This window comes from Plodia interpunctella, chromosome 15 (genome assembly GCF_027563975.2).
Source record: "Plodia interpunctella isolate USDA-ARS_2022_Savannah chromosome 15, ilPloInte3.2, whole genome shotgun sequence".
NCBI classification, from domain to species: domain Eukaryota; kingdom Metazoa; phylum Arthropoda; class Insecta; order Lepidoptera; family Pyralidae; genus Plodia; species Plodia interpunctella.
In genome coordinates, this window is record NC_071308.1 from 5,798,868 (window position 1) to 5,812,391 (window position 13,524).

General features: G+C 32.6%; 1 protein-coding gene across 1 annotated transcript in view; it reads right to left on the minus strand.

The window, feature by feature from the left end:
* LOC128676057 (uncharacterized protein) overlaps positions 1-13,524 on the minus strand; it is a 118,183-nt gene that overhangs the window by 35,687 nt on the left and 68,972 nt on the right. The window lies entirely within an intron of this gene.

Consider the following 13,524-nt stretch of genomic DNA (forward strand, 5'->3'; position numbering starts at 1 on the left):
ACGAAACCTGCAATGACCTCTATTCCTTGGTAATAGCGACGAGATTGCTATGACTATGAATGTGGATAGACTTTGTTGTTGACTGTACTGGTAACGTCATTTCAATATTTCGTGATTTTCGTTTCGTACTGACGATCATTGGATAGAATTGAAACTAAGCGAAATGAAACTTAGCACCATAACAAATAAGATACATTTTTAATGACCTATAATTTGTTGTTATGATCTTTTGAATCTGCTCATGTTTAAGTTTATGGGAAATGCTAGTATTGTTGTGTTGGAAGTATGTAATGGGAAATGAAATGGACTGAAATCAAGTGCAATTTCTAACTAATAGAAATCAGAAGCAATTCAATCTTAGTCAATTAAAATAATACCTTATTCTAATCTTCGGGAAAACAAAGCTTTTACTTAGATCAGTACGAGTACAATGTACAACACATTTCATAACATTTCTTCTCAGCAGTGGTCGTTCTGATATGCTTGTAGTGTTCTTTGGAGAATCTGAATCTTTGGAGAAATTAATGACTATTTGCGAGATTTGATGTGAAATATTTAGATGTATGAATTTTAATAGAAATTTCGAATTTGATTGATTTTAATTTCAATACAATGAGATGGGTAAATATCTCAACATAAACTCATTTTTGCGTGTTCTTGGTCGCGTTCGGGATGAGACAGCAAAGCTCGAGGGCAGCGTAAAAATTAAACTGTACCTACATTTTTTAAGATTCGGGTGTAATTTTACAACGGGTCGCCCGGCTGACGTCAACTCACTTTGGGTCAAAAGCGACATCTGGACATTAGGTCCAGCTAAATTTAAAATTATGTATACTTTTATGTAATTGCAACACACGAGATTATATACAGACGGTATTTTTATGGGGTTATTATTTTTGATCTGAACAATTTTTAGTAGCAAATTACAGAAATATACGTACTTAAACCGACCATAATCTATTTTTATCCGTGGAACGTTACAAATCAGGAGTTAAATTATATTCCCTGATTGATGAACTCCGGTATATGTTCTATACAATTCCGCGAATGTGAAATTTAGCCTAAAGGGTCCATAAGACCCTTCAGTTAGTGTTTGAACCTAACTGCATACGAACAAACCCGTAGGCGACTGCTTCTTCATTAAGGTTTGCATTGCAAAGGCAATTGCAAAGGGTGTATTTACAGGTTCTAAAGTGGATTAGATTATTATTTGTGTTTTTATAAATTTTCCTCATTTTGTGTTCTGAACCAAATTTCCGACTTGTAAGTTTTTAGTCTAGATTTTCTGTATACTATGCATTTGAAAGAAATAAAGAAAAATAATTTATTTGGTAATGAAAAAACTAAAATAATGGTTTGGATTTCGGAGGCAACCGTTATTAATTTGGTTAATGGACGTACATACCATCTGAAATTCATTTTACAAAAAAAGTCATCCCGCCAAAATTTGTCAAGCTTTAAAATATCGAAACAGTGACCGGCCGCGCCAGTTTCTTTCGGATGATTGATACAGAATTTGTCTACATATGTATTTATTAATTAATTCGTAAGATGGTGGTCAACAAGCAAACAAGAGAGTCAATTTAGGATTAATCTAGTCTTGATATATTCCCTTCTCTAATACAAATCATTCATAAATCACTATACGTGTTGTAAATCAGTTGAACTGAACAGTATTCCTTATTACAACCGCGTACAACGTTCTTAAATCACAGTTGTATTCAATCCCTTTTCATCCAAGGCTTATTACGAGGTGGAATTGAAAGCAACCTGTTTCTTCGCAGGGGCATCTTTTGCGGCTCGTGGTCGGAAGTCATTATCTAGACCACCCGTGTACTTTGTCCCACAGTCCATCCAGGAAATGTTATTATAGTGTTGAATTCAGCTCTTGGGGACAGGAATTTCTTTTACGACGAGTTTAATATAACCTACTCTGAGTCATATAAGTACAAATTTACCAAAGCATAGATAAAATACATTTGAAAATTTGCAAAAAATATTTGAAAATTGAGGGTGAGAACAAATCACGCGGGCGTAGCTGATGAAATAATTAAAAAACCTATATGCTAATTAACAGGTAATGTTAGATTATATGACACATAATAGAAAAATAAATAAATCATTGAACACAAAATTATAAACCTTTGAACATAAACCGTTAGAGTTTCTCATTAAATACAAGTATGATTGCACATAAACGGCATAATAAATTGATAGTTTTAATGATTCCCTTTGCCAATTTATCTATGGTCACTCGCCGTAGTATATATCTTGATGAAGTTATCATTCAAACTATTAAATTATTTATGATTTTGTGTAAACTAAATGATGTGTCAGAAATAATAAAAGCACATAGTTTTAATTACTCTGGCTATTAACAAAAAAAAATACGGCATAAAAAAGAAGAATTAAAAAGCTATATTAAGTAAATAAGAACAAATACAATCGACCAATGATTTCATATTTTTACAAGTTCTAGTTCGTTGTTATTGTTTTTTTAATATATGTTGTAAAACAAGTTCAATATACTTGTTACTACCAATCTAACGGAAAATACGATAGAAATATAATCTTATGTAACAGCACTCACAGTAGGTGGCGCCACCGATCGACTAAAAGAAAGTTGTTCCCTTCAGATAGAGTACATCTGCCTTCTTTTTATGGACTAGGTAAGTTCGCGACAAAATGTCTTGATCTAGAAGTAAAGCTAGGTCCTGTTTCACCGCATGCCGATATCGAACAGGTAGCGTCAAAAATTGTATATTAAACGACAGGTATTAGACGTCTGGGAAATAAAAAAGGTATGGTGCGCGTTTAATACCTGTCGTTTAATATATAATTAAACAACTCGCAAGTTTAAAACGTTAAAAATTGTTTTTCACAAGTGTTAGATAGAGCTAACTGACAAATAACTTAAAGTGGTGAAACATGCCCTAAATATATAAAACGGAAACTTTGGTTGATCCCTTTCCACAAATTATATAACTTCAGTCTAATTAAAATGAGTGGTCTTAATTTTCACTAAGCTTATGCTAAATGGTATATGCCATTATACCATGGTTATACCATGTGGTCAAAGTATATCAATGAACTCAACGTCATTCCATTTCACCGCTATTGTCGTATCATAGAGGACTAAAAGATGACGTCATATATGCAGTATATATCCCTTTAAAATTAAAACCTACTTTAGTAAAAACATTACTTTAAAAAATGTTTTTTTTTCTTCTATATTGTTCATGATCTGTGATTATGTACAGCCGGATTTCAATGCATAAAACGGGTATTATAAACGGTACTAAGTCCAGATAACTTATTAGTATTACACACTTGCACAGTTTATCGGTAATTAGTTACTTAGACAGTTTTTACAACCCTCGAGTGCATAATATTATAATGATCACACGAAGCGATTAAAACGAACTAGTCCTTACTTATAACTACAAAACTATCTTACTTCGCACTATAATATTATAAATGCGAAAGTTTGTATGTCATGATGTGAATGTGTGTGAGGTTTTTGTCCAAGTCATTTTTCAAACAAGTCATAAAATGACTTGTATTCGGCATGGCAAATTCGAATGCCATTTCAAATTCATTTGTCGAACTGAAAAATCAAATTAACATATATTTTTTTTAAAATTAGGTACTATGTGTTCTATATCTATGGTTGAAATATAGAATGGCAATCACGTATCAGCAAGCGTTGGACATCAATCTGGTGTTCCCATGACCTTATTTAGTTTGTAGAAATACTAGATTCGAACCGATTCCAACCGACCGTTATAGAAATCTGGGATAAGCATTCTAGCAGTCGACATTTTGAATTTAAATAGTTATAATAAATTAAAAATTCTTAAGGTAAGACTTAACAGGGCAAAAACAAACTCAATAAGATTGATTTTTGCTTCATTAGAACAAAAATAATATCGATCGATCGTGTTACGAAAAAGTGGCAAGGGAAAATCGGTGACCGCCCTTTCTAACCATTATCATTCTATGGTTATCTCAAATGTTATGATAATCGAATAAGATTAACTGTCTCATCGCAAATGGCATCCAACAAGAAAGTAAACTTAGTCTCGTTTGGAACATCATTTATCATTCTGACACAGCTCTGAATATGTTATTAAGTTCTTCTCCATACATGTGTAATGACAGGCGTTGCATGTGGCATCTGCTCCGCTACATGTGCAACATTAAACGTGTAAATTATCACAGGAAATGCTAATACGCATCTTGAGGTGTTTTGCTAATCCGTACTTATATGGTCGTTTAGAACTAGTGTAGCCATGTTGTCTGCTGATTTCTATATGTCAATACGTTGATTAGACTAGACTGTGTAATCAACTAACCAGAAAATAGTGAATTTTGTAGCGCCTTTAAATAAAATAAATACAACGGACTATTAAAATAATGGCTAATTTACAAACTAACAAAAATTGACCGTGAAACTGAGCCACGATAACAAACAGCTAACGGGACAAACGACATTGACTTTTCATTGTAAAAATGCACCGAAATTTGGCGGCGTAACAGTTATGTAGGCTGTTCCATAAGCTGGAAATCTCCCACGGGCATTCCTCCTCTCACACCGTGGCGAGCACGTCCGCGTTCCACAACGTTAATTATGGGTGGCGTTCAATCAATTTTCACTGGCTACAGCGTCAACCGCCCGACGGTTGCGAATGCAAATTTTGTATTTCACGCGCTGTGGTGTGAGAGACGCGGAGAGCGAGCGGTGGATCGAGCGATTTTTTAAACCAGGAAATAAAAATTATTGGACTTTCTAAATGTACTATATTAAAAAAGGAATAAGTTTACCCTAGAATTCATCGATAATAACTGTCACAATTATTGCTTATAATAATAAAAGGGTTATTACATTTATGTAGTAATTACATTATGGCACTGACATACATATTTATACTACATATTTATAATTCTATACAAAATAAGAAAGTGAAAAAATTGCAAAGCATTGGAAAGTGTTTCGTAAATTGCTACGTCGGCGTTACTTACAAGCCAATTATTTTTCAATCATTTCTCATATAATACATATTGTCAACATATAAAATCATTATGTAATCAGTGACCGGTGCGGACTTTATTATGATGAATCAAATGACGAGTAAAAGTGTTAGCAATGTGTTCACACCATTATAACAGATTATAAATATTACAGATGAATCACAAATACGACAAGTACAATAATAATTTAGATTTTAATAATAACTTATCAATTTTTACGTGTATGGTTATTGTTTGCTTCTATTTTCTATTTTTCACAAAGCACTCATATTTTAATCCTATTCAAATGGACGAAAAAATATAAACAAGTATCTAAGCTTTCTTGTCATCAGTCAATCAAAATTGACGTTGTAATGTTGATTTATTCTGATTCGTGATGGAAACGTAAGAACTAATAGCTCCCGAAGTGGCTCGGTTCTGGCAGTTAAATGTTTAGTATCCGCAAAGAAGACGATTTATACTTCTGCCGTTTCGTTATTTCGTGCTAGTATTTTCCCGCTGGCATCATTAAGCCCAGTTCTTTACTCCGTGATTCTATTGATTACTCTTATAAGTGTGTATTACATCCACTAGGAAGGTCCTAGTTTCCACGAAACCATCAAATGGAGAAGTGACGGAAAACCTCACGTTCAATGTATTAAGTAAGTAAGGGGTTTCCAAAATGCGACCCTTAGATAACACTTAGGTTTTAACAAATTGATTGACTAATTTAATTTGAAATACTAGTGACTGTGTTGTGTGTTAGTTACTATTTAATAGTTTGCTGGACCTCAGGTTCCACTAGGGCAATCTGGTGAGGACTAAAATCACGATTCTCTTATCGAACAGGGTGGGGGTTAGTTCTATAATATGGCAAAAGAATCCATGGATCACGATGACTAAATTTAACGGATGGATCCAATGCCATTTAATTCTTTCATTCTTTTGGTGTCTATTTCCATTTCTAATTGCATCTAAAATCAATCAATCTTTATTTTTCAATAGACAAACATATTATACTACATATTATACTATTGACATTTACACAATACTGAAAGCTTAGCGAATTTAGTTTGTAAAACGCTTATTCTTTAGCTTTTATATCCTCATCCTTACAAATTAATTGCGTTACATGCATATTAACCTTAAACTGCAATTAAGGTTTCTTAGTAATAATAAAAATAAAGTATTACAAAATTCACAAACATACATATACCTAACAATAATAATAAGTCTGTCTGATGGCATTTTTCTAAACAAACAAAACAGGACACAAACAGGATATGATTACATACAAACTGACAGACGGGACAGATGAAAATAAATTAATGTCTGGAAAACTACTGTATGTCTGAAAACTTAAACTGTAAATCACAAATAACGACATAGACATATGATAGTGATATAGCAGGCAAAAACATAGATGGGTTAATGAAGGCTATGGGTAAATTTGGACATCTGCAATCAATGCGCAGGACTATTTGGGAACAATTTGTGAAAATTTTAAGCATAAACCAATCTCGATAAATCACATTTTGTGATGAGTGTGTTTGCAAACTCATGACGTGGAAAATAAATGTTATTGTTCAATGCTTATTCAAAATAAATTAAAAAGAAGCTTGGACATCAACTAATAAGTGTGCTTGTCCATATTTCATTAATATAAAAAAAACTCCATCAAAAAAGTAAATAAACGCAATATAATAAATGGTAACGTCAAAACGACAACTTGCCAATGCATTTATTATTTCAATAACTGTTGAACCGGTCTAGTACCCATTGGTCTTTTAATATTCGACGCAAAAACGAAAAGTACCCATTGGACGTAATTTACAGGGCCCATTCCTTTAAATTTCATACTGGCATCATTTTTTAATTAGTCTGGTTGGTGAAGTAACAAGATTAGACCCCTTAATTATTAGGTTCTACGCGTAGAAAAGGTAAATTTTAAAACTCCAGCTTGATACCAGATTTTGATGGGAGGTTGAATGAGCATAGTAAAGTAGATGAGGTCGAATTATGGAGGCCCAGTGGATAGACCGTTGTACTAACGCCGCCATTGCCTCCGTAAGCTCACTGAAATTGTTAACAAAACTTTATTGCCGCATATTATAACAGAACAGAATCCTCAATCACCCGAGTACCAGTCTTGGTTAGAACCCGGCATGTAGGAAGCACTGGGAGTCGTTTTTACAACAATAACAATTCTCCGGCAGCAATTTATTTTGATTCATTGCGTTGCTGGGAACGTACAGGATAAAATACGATTAAATATGAGCTAAGTTATAAATCGAGTTAGTTTTTCAGTGAAATGAAAATAGTTCGTTGAGAGGGAATTATGTATAGAGACTTTAACTGTCCAGTTTTTAGAAAAATGTAAAATGCTTTAATTTATAAAGATTGTCAAATGCATTTCGAAACAACCGCAGCATCAGGGAAGAAATTGAAACTAATGAAACAGCCTATTACCTCTAGAAAAAACATTGGTTAACATCATAAATCAACATCTACTGCTTTGGTTTAACATAGTAATTATACTGAAACTTAGCTAAATGGAATGGTGGTGAGCTCCGACGACTAAGGAAGCAACCGGGGAAATACTCAGAAGATAGATGAGAGATTACGCTAAAGAGATAAATAAGTACTGTATTCAGTGTTTTTACTATTAACACTAATACTATGAATTAACCACGGAAACACTACGAAGATCAGAAGTGGGATATTGGGTAAAAAATCACGAGTTAAATGAGTCCCCTTCTTTTTCCGGGACACAAAAAGAGAATTTGGCCTTTATTGCCTATAAAAACCATTATCATTCGAGTATACAGTCGTGAGCAATATATTTTATTATACTTACTAATATGGCACTTAAACTTTTACCATCGATTTTGTCAACGGAATCGTGAACGCATTGCCATTATTCCATACTTTCTATCCAGCAAACAATGCATTTTGGAATTTAAAAGCAGCTAAATATATTCGCCATTAGTTCTACCCACTGACACATAAACGGGTTTTGTTGGTTGAATGGCGATAATTGATTGAACTAGTGTACAAAATAAGGAGTGTATGAGATGTGAAAGATAGTGCTGATTTTGGCAACTTACGACATATGAGCATTTACGAACATGCATATTACACATGTTCAATACAAAATGAAAAACATATTTTAGCCAAGCTAAAAATATAACGATGAAAAATTAAAAAAGTGAAAAAGTGCCTGTGAAGGCCTAATTTCTGAATAATTTATGGATATGGCGACACAATTTATGGATGGCCCGTAAGGATTTGATATTTAGTATTCTTCTTTATTATTTATATTTATATATATATATATATATATATATAGTATTCTACTTCTGCATTCTAGATATTTTGTGAGCTGAGAGCAAAATCTCACCTAATGGTCAGCGGGCCAGACTGACCCAGCTTTCAATCCGATTGTCTTTTAAATCACTCGCAAATTTTCCACTTTGCGAGCACTGATTGAATAAGCAATTCTATTACTCGTTATTTTGTCAAATAGATGATTTCTTTGAATGTATATGATCTCCAATTATTTTTTGTCTAGATGCAGATATTACATAAGGTGTCATTGCTCCATTTATTTAACTTTTTTAAATTGCTACTTTTAGAAGGAGGAAATGTTACTACTTTTCATGATATTCGTAGTTTGAAGTCTGGATATCTTAACTAAGATTTTTTTCTAAACAATTTGCTAAGAAAAAGTATACTGATAGAATAATCCGTGCGTATAAAATATGTGTCAAACTAAATATAAAGATGAGACAAAACTGTGACAAAGTTTTCAAGTGCTTTATTTTCATATCACAGATCTTGTTCCGGACTTTACGCGAATTTGCGTTTCGCTGCGCCCGCTAACTACCTTAATATTAGGGTTGAAGAAAGTTTAGTTTTCATTTGTGTAATTAATATTGATGATTAATACTGATGTACTGAGGTGTCGGCGTTCGATATCAATATAAAAATTCATACAAAGGTTTCAAATCGGTTTATATCCGTTAATTAAAGTGAGGAAAGTGGGCTCTAGAAATATTATATGTTTTCAATTTAAAGGATGAAAAAAGTGAAATAAATTAGGATATATTTGGATTTTACTCCATGTTATAGAACCGAAACGGAATGTTATGAAATCTAGTATCCTATGGGTAGAGTAAATTCTGGGATAGCCATACTTTTTCAAGGGTTTGCTTGTTTTTCCACATTAGGCTGACAGAATTAACGTGTATAACACATAAATGTTGCGGTATGTTGTTTTCTCGTGTTGACAACCCTATATGTGATATTGGCTCGGTGAAAACGAATTCCGTTAACATTGCAAGTGGCACTTGCGATGTCCGGCCAAAGCAACCTAAAATAGATATAATAGATATAAAATGTCATTTTTTTATATTTAACTAATTTTGTCCCAATGCTGGGAAAAGGTCTCGCCATTTGAGAAGTTTTGAATTGAAATGAATTTTGGGCTTTTACTAGTATAAGTCTGTCTGATGGCATTTTTCTAAACAAACAAAACAGGACACAAACAGGATTTGATTACATACCAACTGACAGAGGGGACAGATGAAAATAAATTAATGTCTGGAAAACTACTGTATGTCTGAAAACTTAAACTGTAATATAAGTCTGTTTATAATTTTTTTGACCTAAAGTCGATTATGTATGATTGGGTTTTTCATTGCGGCAAATAAAAGCTCTCTTAAAAACTAGACTAAATGTCCGTTTATTCTGACTTTGTTTATACGACGTTTATACTGTGCTTTTCTTTTCTTTGTTTATGAGTTTGGCGATAGTGTGTATGTGTGTGGGATATAGTGATGATAATTGAAGTGAGTAAGGAAAAATGGATCAAACGTCATAAGGTAAATACGGACCTATGTCCGGTATAGATTTGGAAAAAAAAAACGCATCTATACGCGCAATTTTTTTCCAAATCTATACCGAAATAATTGGTATGCGTCAGACTTTTTATATTTAAATAATTTTATATCGTCTATCGAGCATTTGGTCGGTGGTAATCGGGCAGCTAACAGATTTATCCATCAGCGACGCGATAAACACTGAAGTTTAAGTAGGCATGCTTTTAACTATAAGGTATGACACAAATGCACTCATAGTACCGTACTGTTTTAGTAAGGAGACCGATCAGTTTAGCGGTACTCGACAGCGAAGATTTTTTCTAATAATATTAGCATTATTTAGATGTATGATTATTCATGAGATAATTATATATTATTCAGTAATACGGTTATTGCAATTGCAATAATTATAAGTTGTGCAGTTGGTTCAGTAAAGGAATAAGTATGTAAAAGTAATTTTTCTTTCTTACAATTATAGCAAATTCGACAAAATTATTGGAAGTTATTTATGTGTAGTAAATAGTATACATACAAATATTATAAACGCGAAAGTCAATTTGTCTGTCACACTATCAAAATATCATATATCAAAATCGCCCGTTGGGGCGATTAAAAAACTACTGCGGGCGGAGTTGCGGGCATCAGCTAGTACGCAATAAATCTCAAGACATAACTATGGTCAAGAAATCAAAATTCATTTATTAAATAAAGTTTCATCGAGTCCTCTGTCCCATGTGTTTTACGTGCGTTTACTTAAATCACTTGTACATTGTACTTTATACATTATTTAGTAACTATATGATGTATGTCCCTTGAGAACAGGTCTTGTTGGGCAAAATTTATTTTGTGGTTTGTACCTGTACTGACAACAAAAACACAAAACTATACGACGATTTCAATCGTAACATAAATTAATTCGTGTATTTAGAGTAGGATCTAATTCGCACTATTCCAGAATGAGTCGAAACTATAGTCAGTGCGCTATAAGTGAGTGTTGCTGTTTATCAAATCAATTTCGCTTTTATATTTGCAACCTTATGGCTGTCATAAAGAAGCTCGAACTAAACTAAAATGTAAATATGGAGAGCGCAAAGAAAATACCAATTTCCGTTCGCTGGCAATGACATAAACTAGTCAAGTCGCAGTCGTTAGTGTTGTTCGGTCTATTCGAATAAGTCACAGTCGTCACGGACGGTATTTATCGACCGACATCGTCGTAAGTCGACCAAAGTCGGACAAAGTGCTATAAGATTGGTCTAACTGCATTCAATCTACTCGCTGCGAAACCGTTTGACTTTGAATGGGGGCTTTATACTTTCGGTATTGGTGTCGTTTTCATGTTTGTTCTAGGCCTTTTTTTGTTACTTAATTTACGTTCAAACATTAGTCTAATATGCATAATTTTAAACTAATATCTTACACAACACATGCTGTTTTTTTTATTTATTGAAAAATAAATTGACACAAACGTTTATTGCCGTCACAGAGATCGCATTCAATACGAGACAAAATATTGCAAGATATGACAGTTACATAAAACAATATTTCCAAAAATAAGTAAATACTTAATCATCATAAGGCAGTAGAATTCTTATTTATCCATACGAAAGGCCAGTCCCAGTATTGGGTACAATTTAACTTCGAATAATTGCCTTTGTTTACGATAGTCTGATCCGATGGTGCAAAACCCAACACCGTGATTTGTAAATATAGTACCTAGCGATAAAAATACGATACATCCCATTGAGCCGTAAAGATTGCATTCATCTACATAAAAACTAACGTTACATAGAAAGCATATAATGAAACAAAATGATATATGTATCAAGATAATAATTAAAAGATAGCTATATATTTTTTAACTGTGGCTGGCATGTGCTAATGAAGGGAAATAATAAAATCATTAAAAAATAAAGCTTTACAGTAAACATAAATGAACAATATTCAATTTAACGCCTCATTACTCCCGCGCTTTAACAAATTACATATAAAAAGCCCATAGTAATGTGATGTAAATTAAAAAAGCACACTAGCAATCATATCATTCGTAATTAAATATTTTCAAATTGCATAAAATATATTTTAATTTGTACACTATAGTAATTTTATAGAAGACTATTAAAAAAAAATACGTGAAACATGTTCAAAATAACATACAGTTTTATTAAGATTAACGATTGTACAGAATTTCAGGTACAATACAACCAAGTTAAATCATAATAAAATAACCGACCGTGCATTGTGCACTTTTATATATTATGTAATACCCATCAATTTTATGTTCCTGCGTAACATCGTATTGCAATTTTGCAATAACCTTGCACGTTATTGCTGCTAGACAAGACATTGACATAAAATACGCTTATAACAGTCTTCCCACGCCTTCAGAGTCAGGTGACAGTAAAAAAATGCAGCATTTACAAAAATCAATTCCTATAGCAGACTTTGCTGCTCATATGAAAATGTAAAATTGTAAATTGATAATGAATATAGAAAGTCTCTTAGGTTAATTTGTGTATTGTTTTAAAAATCTACGACATGTAATGTATGTATGTTATTGCATGTACATGTAATATTTTAGTGAAGATGTGTTATTTGTGCGAAAACGGCATTTTTTAATATACGGTTTTCGCCACTAAAACGTAAGTGTATTTCAATCCGTTTACAAATATAATTAGTCTGTTAAAAATATTTAAAAAGCATATAAACATAGGTATATACGCATGCAAGCCATACTTCTGAACTATTTTTGTCTTATGTGTAGTCTTCATAGACGCAATATTGCCAAGTGCGTTTATCTACGACTTAAAGTATTCGTTTCTTTACATTTTTTAAAATAGCGATGTTATTAGTCTATAATGGTTATCTCATCATTACATTATAAATAATGTAATGATGAGATAACGTTGTATGACAGTAGATGTAGATGAATTTATTCGCTTGATAATAAAATACAAATCATACATTCCTAGATTTTCCTAAGAACTTTTATTTTCATCATCTTTTACGGAACTATTCAAATGCAAAAAGTTCAATTTAGGAACCTAAAATTAATCGCATTGGTATTAAAAATCAATTAGATGGCTTACCATCTAATTGCATCGCTTTGACCGTTTGATCAGTTTAGATCCAAACTGGATTGCATTAAGAGATGATAGTAAACCCTCAGGACATTATCTTAAATACCTTCAAATAAGACTTACGAAAAGGCAAGTATATTTATGATATGAACTCAATTAATTATTCCGCAATCTCATTTAGTAATTAATCATAAAAATAAAAATTAATTCGAACTCTTCGCAATCCCATATTGACAAGTATTAATAGAGCCTTAAGTGAGGCATAGTACGTTACTAGATAAACGAGATCTAGTTTACAAACTGGTCTTATCCCATATGGAGTTAAATCAAGCCTTTAAAAAATAAGTAGTGATAGAAAACTTGGATGATTTGAAAAAATCTAATAAATTCATAAGAATCAGCAGAGGAGTCTCGACGAAAAGATTCGTGATTAAGGTTGGTTCTATATTCGTTCGCCTGCGGCCTGTACGGATTTTTATACGATTTTTCACCAGAGATAGCGTGATTCTTGGAAGGTTTAGTTGAATAATTTATTCTATTTTTACCCGAGCGAA